Below are 14,922 nucleotides of genomic sequence, written 5' to 3'. Positions count from 1 at the left end.
ACAACAAAAAATTATATATTATACATAATATATATTCTGTATATATGTATATATACAGACACACACACACATTTGAGATACTGTGAAGTATCTCTCCACACAGAGACCTAATGATGTCTTAATAAAACAAACATGTAGTTCACATTTTTGCCATCACTCCAAAGAGGGAAAAAAGCCAAGAACGAAAACCATCTCCTTAGCCTCACTGGCATTAACTAATCACGTTCCCTGCGACTCAGAAATCTGAGACAGGCTTATTGAAGAGCTCGTTCTCGCCTGGAATGAAGAAATGATCTCCAGCTTCCAAAGGGAAACCATAATTTTCCAACATCTTCTCAGATGAGTCTTGCCTCTCTCCTAAAACTTTTGAGTCAACTCTTCCTCCGATGAATCACGTTGAGAAATGAATCTCTTAATTGCACCATATAAGCTAAACAGTAAGCCATGACCTCATCACCCTGGATGTAATAAAAGGGCAGAGACACTCAGGCATTTCAACAACATCTTAATTCCTGCACTGTTCTGGTTTATTATAAAGCAGGCCTGTGTACAGGAAGACATTTTTTTTTTAAATGCTTTTATCTCCCTTTTGCATGTTAGCAGATCTCATGGTCTCGTATGTCTGCAGATAGAGGCTTGAATGGGGCAAAAGCTAAGCAGGCAGGCCGATGAATTTACTTGAGAAAGAAAGAAACCCAGTCTTGAAAATGACACATGAATTCAGGATGACCTAGTAGTGTAGAAAGATTTCAAACAACTGAATTACTGCCCAAGCTCAAGCCAAAAATACACAAACAAAACCTAGGACTAAACAAATATCTGAACGCCACAGTCGGACAGAGAAGCAGCAGCAACACTACCTTCCCTGGGTGGCACGTCACTTTCTGACCCCTGGTTTACCATGAAGTCACCCATCTGATGATTGCTCGTAGCATTCTTACCTTGCTAGAAGTAGCACTGGTTGGTTCCATCTACCTATGAAGACCTCTACAGAAGGCACCCCAGATGAGCACAAATGTCTACTCCATACCTGGTACCAATGAATAATGAGCTCTAAAATGATGTTCCAATGAGAGAATCAATTATTTAATTTTGCAAGAAAGTTCATCTTTGCATATGGAAGAGAATGTATTTGTGTCACAGCTGTAAGTAACTCCAAATAAAGATATTTCAACCAGAGTTAACACTTTAGCATGTGAAATCACTAAAATGCATTTAACTTGTTCAGGAGGCTAGAAATTGCCCCCAGCATATCAAGGAAGGACAGAGAGGCCACCAGCAGAGGCATCAGGAATGGATTATTCCATAGGTTCAAACACTGACCTGAGGTGAATATTCTTCCTTTGTATCATTTCCTAGCCACATTACTCCACTGTGCCAAGTGTTTTTAGATAGTGCTATTGACTGCAAATAGCTAGCTGTTTTACATTCCACAGCTTATCACCATCAACCACTGGGCCTTCTGTCCTGAGGGTCCCAATTAGAATTGAGCCTCCACCTTCAGACTGAACTCACAGGAGAAAAGATGCAGAGTTGAAAATTTACCTAGCAGCACATAGCCGTGGCTTCAGCAAGTCACTCACCCTGTATTCCACAGAGCGGGATGGATCCCAGAACTTCTGCTTTGCCCTCTAAAAAGGGAATAGCCACCCTTTTATTTGAGTTCTCAGATCCAATAGTGATGAAGCAGTGATTTATAATAACAGCAGCAATTCCACAGACACTTTGATAAAAACTGGACATATACCTTATGAAAATTGTTCAGAAAGAGTTGAGCAGGTTGTAAGCTTGTGACAACAACAAGCTACAGTGTGTGCGACTGATGCAGTCTTTACATTACTGGACTTAAGAGGTACTTCGCTCTCTCAACTGTAACACACATTATTTTCAGCAATGGCATTTCTGCAAGAAAGAAGGACAGAACAAGGGGGTTTAAAAAAAAAGCTCATTGTGAAAATCTTTTGCCCAAGTACTTTGGAAGAGCTCATTTCTGGTAACAGCCTGGAACCCTTAGAAGATACTAACATTGTACTAATCAGTTACACAGAATTTAAGGAAGACAGTACCTCTAAGAACTTTGCAGTTGGTGGAGTTATGATACATACATTTAACAAAAGCACTGACCCAAGTGCAACATAAACACATGGAACTTTCTCCCTCTGCTAGTTTGATGCTGAAAGAAAGCAAAAGAAAAGGCAGAAGGGGTTTCAACTTCCCGTGGTTCCCTTCCCGGTAAAAAAGGTTCCTCTTTACAAAGTTAAGAATGAGGAAAATCATGTGTTTTTGTACAATTTCCAGGACCTTTACGATTCCTTAAATAGAAAGCAGTATGTTCAGAATTATTTTTTAAGTTGAACTTATTTAACTACAACCCTGGCCAGTATTTCTAGAGGAATGAAGGATGCTAAAGAGAGAATAAGGGATTAAATGTGCAAGAACATGATAATAATCCATGAGCTCACTTTAATGCTGTCCCAGGATTTTTTCCATTACACTTTAAGTACATAAGAAAAGGGTATGCGTATAAGGGATCAGGAACTGAGATACTGTTTCTCTTTCTGTTTTCACTGTTTACAAAGCAACCTTGAGCAATCCTAGTTTATCTTTGTTGCTGTTTTACCAGACTTGTCCATATTTAGATCAAGTTTTGATACTTGTGTCTTCAGTCGGCCACCAAAAGGCAGCTGGTTGCAGAGAGACCAGATGCAGGGAGAGAGAAGTTGCAGGGTTTATCAAGTCACCCAAGAGGCCGTGTTGTGCTCATCCTTTGTAAACAACAAGACATGTCGGCGTCCCTGGTTGCTGTCATTGCTGACAGTTCTCTAAAGACCAGTAAGTGTTGAATTCTTTAAAGCTGGATTGTACCCAGTGAGAGAAATGATAGTGTGAGATGAGGGGGACTTCATGGATATCTGAGTACCTTGGGAAAAGGGAGCAATTGAGGCTTTTCACTCAGCAACCTAATGAAAACTAGACAAATAGTCTTGCATTTAATATATAGTTTCCACCAATTCATGCTTCTTTTGTTAGAAACAATTCCAGCCTGTATAGGGAAAGAGACAGATATAAAGAAATAATTTCTCATTGACAAGGGAGCTTCAGGTAAAGCAATGCTTATGAAAGGATAAGAGACAGTTTATATTAGTAAATTTCCATTGCAAAACCATTTCACTGCTTCAACTTCACAGACCCCAAAACTTTATGTCCCCGAACAAATAATCAAATGCAAAAAGACAGAACTAAATAATCCAGCATGGATAGGTAGGCTGTTTGCAAAACACAAAGAATAAAATACAAGTCTTTAAGAAATATGAATGAGAAATTTCAGCAAAGAAGGGAAGGACTTGAAAATAAGTTGCAAAAGTAGTATCTAGTGCTTTTAAAAATAATGAGCTTTAGATGCTATGCCTTAAAATCCACGAAGTTATCTTTTGAACAAAGGTCTACTTCTATAAGTGGATTAGGTCACAAAGAAATCCTGATTCATACCATTATTCATCATTTCTAACCTCAGACTTTTAAAACGTATAAAATAAAGATCAAATTCTTTTTGTGGAAACTGATAACATGTGTTGAAGTAAAATAAACCCATGTTAGGTGTCAAAATCTCATTATAACAGCAAGTGATAATGTGTTATATTCAAGACTAATTTTGCCATAACAGTTAAGCTATAGATTTTGAGGTTAAAAATGTTTCAGAGGAAAGGAAATTTCCGGCGTTTCTATTTTCTTCTTCCTAAGATTTCCTAAAAGCATCTGCTCCGTGTAATGGTCTAAATGTTTGAGAAAGAAAATGTCTTAAGATTCACTTGCAAAATGTTTTTGCTTCAAAACTCTGAGAAGGATCATCCTTTCCATATCAAATTCATCCTTGAAATAAGGACAATCTCAACAAACAAGGCCAGAACTTAATGTTCCATTAATCTAACAATAGAGTATTTAACTTGGAATTTTAGTTGTTTCTACCTAATAAACACAACTTGAAGGTACAGAATTATAGATTATTTTCCCGAGTTTGTTCTTTTATTCTCTTGAATCTTCTTGATTGAAACAACCAGACCCTGTTTTAGACAGCTACAGGTCAAGCACTGAGACTGGGAGTCCCTCTGAACGGTAGAAAACAGAGCAATTTAAGAAAAAACACTTGCAAATTTCTATGAACTAAATAAAATCTCACTGCTGTTTTCCTAATTTTCCTATAAGCAGAAAAGCTAAAGATCTATTGGCATGGCCCAGACAGACACTCCGCGCAGCTTTCGGAAGAGCAAATGGTAAAAATAAAATAAAATGAAAAAGATTTGCCTGTCATGGGAGTTGGTCAATAAAATGCAACAGTGTTTATTACAACATTTAAAGTCTGTGATTAAGAACACCAAAAGGCCTAAACTAGAAAGGTTTTCAGCCTGTAATTTCCCCGCAGTCCTGGCCTGTACTTCCTTATGAGTTAGCTCAGCAGGGCTTTTTTTCCATGTCCATCATCAGCTTGTAATTATTGCCATTCTCAAAGCTATGCCAGATGGGTCTTTAGAAGCAGGCATGCAGCTTGTTTATGAGAGAAAGAGCTGTAATATTACTCTACACAGAGACCTATCTGGTCCTACTCAAAGAGCCCTGCTCCTCCCGCCCGGCTCGCGACCCACCCCCACTGCTATTCTCTGTTCCTCCCCTCCACAACCCTCTCAGCTCCAGCTCCCTGTCCCAGCTGAATGGCCTGGTGAAGGGCTGGGACCACGGGAGCCAAAAATACCTGCATCTTAAAGCAGATGGCCTAATCGTCACCCTTCACCATTCCCGTTTGGCAATGAGGCCAACTCCCAAGGGCAAGACAAACTATGGACTCTTTCCTCGACGTATTCTTGCGCGGAGGTTTTATTTAAAACACCAGAGTTGCAAGCGTCCCTTTCAGAATACAGATCTGCAGAGATACCATAGCCAGACCTTCCGTGTCCCTTTTCTGAGCATTCCTCATTGGCTGGAAGTGAAATTCCCAGCCACATTCTCAAGGACAAACCTTTACTCCCTTTGCCTAGTAGGAAGGATAAACATTTTTAAGAAGGTTGAGGTCAAGGAGCTGTGCAAACCAACACAGGGAAAGGCAAAAGAGCCTAACCAAGGTTCATCTGGTGATAGGTCTGGGGTGTTAGGTATCCCAGAGGGCCAAGCAGAGCTTCAATCAGCAGTTAATGAGGCAAGACCTGCAACAGATAGCCACTTTTAACTTACAAAAGCTTTTAGATGTCTCTGTTTACTTTGATCCATTTCAGTTAATTTGAGCCTGGTTAGGGTGCATTTTCCTTTCTCCCCCCCCCCAGATAAACCCTCAGCTCCCACCCCATCTCCACCCCCACCTCCCAAACAATAGTATCATTTACCAACTTAATACTTAACAAGTTTTGAGATCTTCTGTCAAGGTCGGCAACAATTATATGATATAAAAAACAAGGAGAGGAAGACCTGGACCATAGTCTGTCTGTAGAATGGGAATTTCAAAATCCCACCAGCGAAAGATAAATGCCAAGGCCAGCGGGACAGGAAAGGCTGCATTTTCAAAGGAGATTTAGTTATTTGTTTCTGATTAAGTGAAGTATATGTTCTTTTATCCCCTGTTATTTTACCCCCAAAATGACAGGAGAGCTTTCTTTGTTAAAATGTTTCAGAGCAGATAAAACTAATTTACTGGAATGTGAAATAATCCAGAAAGAAACTGTACCTGATGGTCACTGACGGGGGAGGTCACTTTAACTGGCCAGCGTTTCCAGGCCCTGGGGCTGGGCTAGGAAGCAGGAAGCAGAGGGCTCCTGCGCTGAGATATTTGCACGTGGGTCCGCCTGTTAATGGGGATGGGCTGATGTAATGAGCTTTTAATTAGGTCAGCTTGGTACTTGACCCCACTGCACTGTGGGCCCGCGCCTGGGGGTGGGAGTGGGGGGGAGACCTCCACACCCACAGGTGCGGATAAACACCCTGGGAACCTTCCCGGCATACCCTGGGCTGTCCTCTCCTCTGCCCTGATCCCTTTCACCTGAAGTTGATAGCCTTTTACCTGCACCTTTTCCTAATTCTCTCTCTCTCCCCACAGCGCCATTTTCCAAAACACCTTTGTTCAAAAGATCATATTTGAGGCAGGTGTGTATTTAAAAAGAAAAACAAAACAAAACTCTAGTCATGTAACCAGCAAAACTAATTTCACAAATACATATGGGCAGATTTGGTTTTATATTCCATTAAGATACTCTTTTCTCAAGTGAATCATATTCCTAGTCTCCACTCCCTACCCCTGTCCTATTACAAGTTCCAGAAAGTATTATGAAGACATACAAGTTAATAGAAGGAACAGGATGAAATCTTTCTGTACTGTAGTCCTTAGATAAATTGCAACAGCTTTAAAGAGTTCTCTTCATAATCCTGTCCATGGGAGACCCCATAACCACCAGGGAAGTGAGTTAGGAAAACCCAGGCTCTCCTTTGGGTCTTTATCGTTGGGATAGGGAAGGAGGGCCAAGTACCCAACTTTGAGGATAACAACCTAGGCACATATGGTATCTATAGTTTTCATATTAGGACCTCAACAATAATGGCTTACATTTATTTCCCTCTTTACCAAGTCTTTAAAGTGAAAGTAAGATTTACTTATCACTAAGGTATATTATACTCTTTAGTGGTAACGTATTAAGGTCAGAGAAAACAAGTCCTGACATCTTAAAACTATGTTTATGAGAATAACAATAGAAACAATGAATATTTATTCAAAGCTTATTAAGGGACTACTGTGCTAAATGCTTTAGGATTCTGCATAATTTGTAGAATGTTTAACATACAAGCTTACTAAATTCTTTCAATTGATGATGGTGGCAGTTGCTAAACTGTCGGCCAAGTTATTCTTTTCATTTTCACATTATTTTTATTTTATGATGTAACAGGCAAACAAACAGAGATGAGTGGCAGTAGGGCTTGAAATGGTTTTCTTCTGAAATAATATTTTTTTATCATTTATTTTATTTATTTATTTTTTTTTTTTTTTTGGGGGGTGACATCAATAAACCAGGGTACATACATTTAAAGAAAACATTTCCAGGTTATCTTGTCGTTTAGTTATGTTGCATACCCATCACCCAAAGAGAGATCGTCCTCTGCCACCCTCCTTCCAGTTCTCTCTGTACCCCTCCCCCTCCCCTCCCCCTCTCCCTCCTTCCCTCCCCCCACCCCCCCAAGTTATTCTTTTCATTCTCGTTCTAGGGAGAGAGGACACGGGCATGTTGAGTCACTCAAAACAGGCTCAAACCACCCCAAGGAGTTTGCCTGATGAAAGGTTTTCCTTTTCTTCAAAGTCACTTCCTGTGTCACATGACCTATATCACTCCAAAGATAATAACACTTCATGCTTCCAGAACACTTTTATCCAAAGATCTCAAAGCATTTTCAAATGTTAATTAAACCTTCACCATCCTGGAAGATAGCAATGCCAATCTTGCTGTTTAAATACCGTGCTCCAGACACATGTTGTTCTAATCACCGAGAGGGAAACGGAGACCTCTCTAGCAAATCTAGTGTGTAAGCCACCACCCTGACACTTGTGACACCCAAAATTCTCCTGCGTCTCCTGGGAAACCATCACAGTATCTCTATGCTAGATTGTCCCCTACTCCCACTGATTGTTTCCACTGGAAGAATCGCATCCAAGGAAAGGGAGGGGGGCAGGGACACAGGGAAAAAAAGGTTTTATAATAGTTCTACTTTGTTTAGAGATCGAAATGTCTGCATTATATTTCTATAAAACATAAGCACTTTTAACAAACAGCTAGGTGTCTTTGTAATATGCTTTTTCATTTATCGTGATGACCAGAGGGGAAAATATAATCAGCTTTCCCCAAGGCTTAGATGTGACTGTTCAGACTGCAGTTTACCTGCCTTCCTATTTTATAAGCATTGTGACTGCTCTGATCCATCCAGAGTAGTCATGGGTATGGAAGACCATGTGGCCACCAAGGCCCCTCAAGACCTTCCCCTGCCTCCTTTCCAGCTTCATCTCCCTCCACTGCCACACTGACTTTTTCTCAATACTTCCAATGGGAAAAGCTTTTTATCCTACCCCAGGGACTTTGCACAGGCTTTTCCTACTGTCTGGAATTCTTTATCCCTTATTCTTAATGAAACTCCTACTCTTAATTGCCAGATTAAAGGTCACTTCTTCAGAGAAGCCTTACCTTTCTATTATTAAATTAACTTCTCTCTGTTGTTTTCTCCAATGACAGACTGTTTTGGTTATAATTCGTGAAATTTTGTTTGTTTAATGTCTCCCTTCTAGATTATAACTTCCATGAGAGCAAGGACTGTTCTGTTCTGTTCACTGATGCATAACCCATGCCTGGTCCTTTGGATATCTCTCAAAAAAAAACAAAACGTCTGTTGAATAAATTAATGAGTGAATGAATATTTTAACCTGGTTTGCAAATCACATTTTACTCTTGAAGTGATTTTACAGGATAAAGAGGAAAAAAGAGAAATACATATCAGAAGTTGGTTGTAATCATTTAAAGTCTTATTTCACTTATATCAATACTGAGAATAGCAAACAATCTTTGAACTATTTGAGTAAATACAATTTTTACTATATATTAACCTTTTGAAGTAGATGTTTTACCTACATTATCTTATTTCCCCTTCACAACAACCTTGAGAGATGGAAGCTGAGATTGTCCCTACTTGGTGGTGCTAAGGACTAAGCAATTGGCCCAGGTCTCTAAGAGTCCTCATTCCATTTATTCACTTACTCAGCACTAACTTTTGCCAGACGCTGTAGTGGGAGAGCAATGAATAAGACAGTCATGGTCTCCTTGGAGCTTTTGTTTTTGATCCAATGCAGCAATAGCACAGTGCATTCTGGCATGTAGTTGGTACTCAATAAATATTTAAACAGTGTGAATTATGTTTTTTAAAAAAAGATTCAAGAACTATGATTGAATCCCTTTAGAGTTTTAAAGGTTCCACAATACTACTACAACACATGTTCATTATATGACTCATCTGGGGGAAACAGGGTTTACCATTCGTTCTGTAAAGATGTAGAGTGCAGACAGAGGTCACAAATCACTCCAATATTCTAAGTTTTAAAATATAATGATGGGCCCTGGCCGGTTGGCTCAGTGGATAGAGCGTCGGCCCGGCATGTGGATGTCCTGGGTTGATCCCCAGTCAGGGCACAAAGGAGAAGCGACCATCTGCTTCTCTTTCCCTCCCTCTCCCTTTTCCCTCTTCCCCTGTCACAGCCAGTGGCTCAGTTGGTTTGAGTGTTGGCCCAAGACAGGGGCTGCTGGGTGGATCCGGTTGGGGGCACATGCAGGAGTCTGTCTCTCTATCTCCCCTCTTCTCATTTAAAAATAAAATAAAATACAATGATCAATAATAATGAGAGTTTGCTCTGGCCGACTGGCTCAGCAGTAGAGTGTCAACCAACGTATGGATGTCCTAGGTTCCACTCCCAGTCAGGGCACACAGGAGAAGCGAACATCTGCATCCCTCCCCTCCCCCTTTCTCTTCTCGCTCTCTCTCTCTCTCTCTCTCTCTCTCTCTTTTTCTCCCACAGCCATGGCTCAGTTGGAGCAAGTTGGCCCTGGGCACTGAGGATAGCTCCATGGCTAACCTCAAGCAACATAGCTGAGCAACATAGCAAGGACCCCAGATAGGCAGAGCATTGCTTCATAGTGGACTTGCCTGGTGGATCCTGGTTGGGGGTGGGGGGGATGCGGGATTCTGTCTTTCTGTCTCCTTGCTTCTCACTTAAGAAAAATAACATAAAATAATAATAATAATAATGAGTTTTAATCAATGGTGCCACATTGAAGCCAAAATGATCTTTCTACAACACAAATTGGAAAATTGTATCAAATTTCTGCCATGACTTACAATCTTCCAGAGCTTCCCATTGGCCTGGGATGGAGTCTATCCTCCCCATCCTCTTGATGTGGAAGACAAGAGCTTGACACCCTACTTGAAACTGTGTCTCTTCTACTGACTTCACTCACTACTTCACAGACTTTGTTAAAAAAAACATTTAACTCCTCCAATGCCTCTAGGCCTTGGATATGCTGCTCCACCTTTTAGTAACACCCTTCCCTGTATTCTTCACTGCTTCTTTGCCTGTTTTGAGGGGAGGACTTATTAGTGTGCAGGATTTTTATTGGATAGTACTCTTAGGAACAATGCCTGAGAAGAGGAAGAGAAGCAAGATTGGACAGAAGGAAAAACTGAACTGCAATACAGGTGAAACTAAGCTGTGGCTGATCCAATGCGGAGCTCTGGAACTGAGATGGCCCTTTGGAGATGTCTGAACTGAGGCAAGGAGGTGCACCTTTGACCCAAGGTCACATAGAGATATAGGTAATCTTGAGCAAGGCAGTTCCTTCAGCAGAGAGTGATTCCTGGGGGAAGACCTCAACCGAGAACTGTAGAATGGCAACATTGCCAGCAGGGGAATGAGTGTCCCAGTCTTTAAGGAGGAGCTGGGAGGTACACCACAGCATCCACTCCAATCTGATTAACTCTAGTTACCTTTCTGGTCTCAACTTACGTATAGTTTCCTTCAGGGCGCCTCTCCAGACTCCTTCAGCCCAGAATAGATGCTCCTTCAAAGCACCTGTTGCTTCCCCATTATGGCATGCTTCATGTTATAATCATCTATTTGTCTGCATTGCCCCAGAAAAGTATAAACTTCAAGAAAAAGACATGGTCTTATTTACACTCTCTCTACCAATATATAAATAATCATGAATAAATTAAAGAATGAATGACAAACTAATGATTCCATTTTGATTTTTGTTTAATGATACACAGCTACCAAAGGTCTGGAAGATTACTGACCAAAACATTGTCAATTGTTATCTCTTGGTGGCAGGATTCTGTATGGTTTTTATGTCCTTCATTGTACCTTTGGTTATACCTAAATTTTTATAAGTACATGTGACTTTTTAAATTTTTTAAAGTTATAATCAGTTGAAGGAAAAAAATTAACATGGTTCTTATTATAATAATAACTAGCATCAATAGGTGCATCCCATAAACTTACTTTTACTATAATTTATAGTTCATAAAGCAATTGCACTTAAATGATTTTGTTTAATGTTGGCAAAAAGTCAGCAAGAGGTTCTGGCCTGTTGGCTCAGTGGATAGATCATTGGCCTAGTGTGTGGACATTGCGGATTCGATTCCTGGTCAGGGTACACATGAGAAGCGACCATCTGCTTCTCTTCCTCTCCCTCTCTCCCTTCTCTGTCTCTTCCCCTCCTGCAGCCAGTAGCTCCATTGGTTCAAGTGTCAGCCCCAGGCACTGAGGTTAGCTCCGTTGATTCAAGTATCTCAGATGGGGGTTGCCAGGTGGATCCTGGTCGGGCACATGTGGGAGTCTATCTCCTCTCCTCTCCAAAGGGGAAAAAAAAAAAGCCAAAAAGAGAAGAAAGGCTAATATGATATTCTGATTCTTACTGGATTGCAATCAGGAGTGAGTCCATGTCCCCTCCCAGCCTGGGAAGCCAGCAGTCTAACATGCGTCCTTCTCTAACATGTCCATTTTTGATGCGGTCTTGCCAGGACTTGGGTGAAACAGTGATGCAGAAAGGACATATATATGCAATCCCACCCTACCTTCCCTAATGGCCACATTCACCGTCCTAACTTTTCTCACCTTCCCTATTCCCAGTCATAAAAGAGAGTATAATGCCCCTTCCATGGCCTTATGTTCATCACTTGTTTGCACAAGCCTAATCTACAAGGCCAGCTAGAGTTGAAAGCCTTGTTTCCCCTTCACATCTCATGTCCCCCCCTCTCTCTTACAATGATAACACTTCACATATGTATAGCACTTTCCAGAGGCTTCCCCACACATCACCTCACTGGATCCTCCCAGCAAACTTTTGAGGTCTACACATCAGAGAGTATTACCCCCCATTTTAGAGATAAGAAAACCAAAACACAGAGAGGTTACATGACTTGCCAAAAATCACAGTTGGTTACTGATAAAGACAGGACTAGAATCTGGGGCCTTACAGAAAAGCCCATAACCCTCTGCGTTTTCTCTTTGATCTTGAGGTCTATCACAGGACCGTTGACGGGGCCCTGCAGAATCTAAAACTGGTAACAAACTCAACTGATGCGAGCAAGATTATGGATTCGATTTCTGAGTAGGCCAGTGTGATCCTTGCATTGGGGTGTTCTAACGAGTGCCACAGACCTGCCTGCAAATGAAAGACCACGTACAAAATGGGCTAGCTGAGAGTATGCTGATGATTCAGCTCAATTCTATCATCACATAAGTTAAATACCTCAATTACCTATTCTTTAAGCCTACATAAATATATCCGCATAAATACGTTTTTTAAAAAAAACATTCCTATAAATAGACTATACAAATCTATACTTCTTTGATTGTCACTTTCTGTCATCACAATTTATCCTTATTGTCCTGGTGCAGTTAATGGCTCTCCCTTTCACTTTAAAAACTGTCTCAGTGTGGAGGATAATTTATATGGTCATCCTATATTCCTCTCACAGAGAACGAATGTGCAATTTCAGTAGACACTGAACGGTATAGATTTTCAAAGTGGCAAGCCCCAAATGTTGTAAGAAGGGTTGCTGTTATTGAAATACACTGCTGGAAAAATTCCCAGTGTTAAATGGCCTTCGCGGAAGACACGGTGAGACACACATCCCTTTGTGTTCCTCTGGGCTCAAGTTTTAAAATGCAGTGAAATTCTGGCTAGCTTCAATCCATTTGCGAAATGATTTTGGTTTTTCTGCACCTCATTCTCTCACCTGATATTATATCTTTGTCTCATTGCTTATCAGAAGTGTTCCTTTCCTCATTCATTTTAAAAAACATTAGAAGAAATCAATTAAAATTTGTATTTTTTGGCTTAACATTATAATGCCTCCTACACTTCCCAAAGGATTCCTGCCAAGGCAGTAGCCTAAAACAATAGCTATTTGCCAAAAGGTAAAAGGAAATATTCTCATGGTAATTTCAACACATGTCCTTTGAGCTGCTGTGTCTTTTTTTCTCCTTTATCATACAGGGAAAACAGCTGCTCTTGAGTTGCTGAAAAACCAAAAAAAGATGCTATGAGAGACACAACTGATAAAAAAAAAAATTGTATTTTGCTCTCTTTAGAAGTACTGCTTTACCATGAAGATCTGGTCCTTGTTTTCAGGAAGCTTACAATCTTGTTCCCAAGGACAGATACAAAATAGTAGGTAATTGAAAACTAAGAGTGTATGTCCCAAAAGCAATATGTGTTGGCCTGAGAAGAGAGTGGTATGGGTTGGAGTAGTAAGCAAGGAAGTCACTATTAATACTTTGTCCCAAGGCACATCCCAAACATCTCAAAGAAATTATCTGAAGGTTATACAGTCATTTCCCCCAAATCTCCACAACCGCATAATCAGTGTTCAGCCCAGCTTTCCTGGATTTTAATGTGGGCCGTAAATGACACTACCAGATATTTCATAGAAGACATCAATTTTTTTTTTTACTTAATTCAATTCAATCATCTGAGCAAGCAAAGATGGCAAAATCCATATTTTACTGAGAGACCCTTTGATCTTTTATGTCTTCCCCTATCATTGTAACAAGCATAACCAGATTGCATTTCTTTCTGTAGTATACAGATATAAAGATAATATCTAAAAAACATCAGTAAACACCTCCCCAACCCATATCACAGTAGAAAACAGACAGGAAAGGACAGAGTAACCTCAGGTTCTTTGAAGCAAGAATGCAGCTTTTCTGTGATAATATATCTTCTTTATAATCATTAATCATCCAGTGTTAATGAGCACCTACTCGACCAGACAATATCTTTGCCCTGCTGGAATACCTGAATTGGAAAAGGGCATATCTATGTAGGAGAGAAGAAGAGATGGAATCGAACATTTCTCGAAGACCTACTATAGCCAGGCAATAGATTAGGCTCTTTACACATGCTAATCCTTAAATTATCTCCCTGGTTAGCCCCATTTAACAGATGAGGAAACAAAGGCTCAGAGAAAATATTACAGCCAAGGTTGCAAAGTGGTGAAGTGAGCTTGAACCAAGATTTCCAAGCCTCTGCTCTTTTGACCATCCACGTTTCTTTTGTTCTCAACTGAGAACTGTTAGCTGGCACTGTGGACAGGGATCTGATAACTGGATGTTGCTCCATCAGGATCCTCCCAGCAGATGTCCTGACTTCAGTGTAACAAAAACCTGAGTGATAATATCCGAGTTTACCAGAATGAAGTTCTAGCCTGGCTGTCCTACAGAAACCCAGGCCTCCAACAGTGAGCACTCATGTCACGTTCTTTCAACAGCTCCCAGACAATGGAAGAAAACAGCCACATGCGTAATTTAAAATAATGGGGGTTTGGTTTTGTTTTGTTTTACAAATCCTTTGTATATATTTTGTGAATCAATTATGTAATTATTTGAGTTACTAACCACATTTTTCAAATGTTAAATTACAATTATTCTGCAGTTTCTGGAACAATGCTAACTAAGTGTTAGAGCAAGTTGGCCGAGGAAACAGTGGACAGCTGAGACACTTACTTCAGGGCCTGGTTTCCATGATGCCAAAGTGCTGATGGAGTTGGACAGGTCACTAACTTGTCTGGCCTATAGCTTCCTCAAGTAGAAAACACAGGGGTGGAACTAGGAATTGATTGATTGATTTAGTAAATATTTCTTATTAGTTATCAATATACAGTCCCAGCTCTCATAATGTTTACAGTCTAGTGGAACAGACAGTTTCACTGCAGTGTGTTAAGTGCTATAAAAAGTTATAGAGAGAAGCCCTGGCTGGTTGGCTCAGTGGTAGAGCACAGCCCGGCGTGTGGAAGTCCCAGGTTCAATTCCCAGCGAGGGCACACAGGAGAAGCGCCCATCTGCTTCTCCACCCC

This window comes from Saccopteryx bilineata, chromosome 4 (assembly GCF_036850765.1).
Source record: "Saccopteryx bilineata isolate mSacBil1 chromosome 4, mSacBil1_pri_phased_curated, whole genome shotgun sequence".
Taxonomy (NCBI): domain Eukaryota; kingdom Metazoa; phylum Chordata; class Mammalia; order Chiroptera; family Emballonuridae; genus Saccopteryx; species Saccopteryx bilineata.
The sequence above is the reverse complement of the archived record's forward strand: the minus strand, read 5'-3'. Positions refer to the sequence as shown.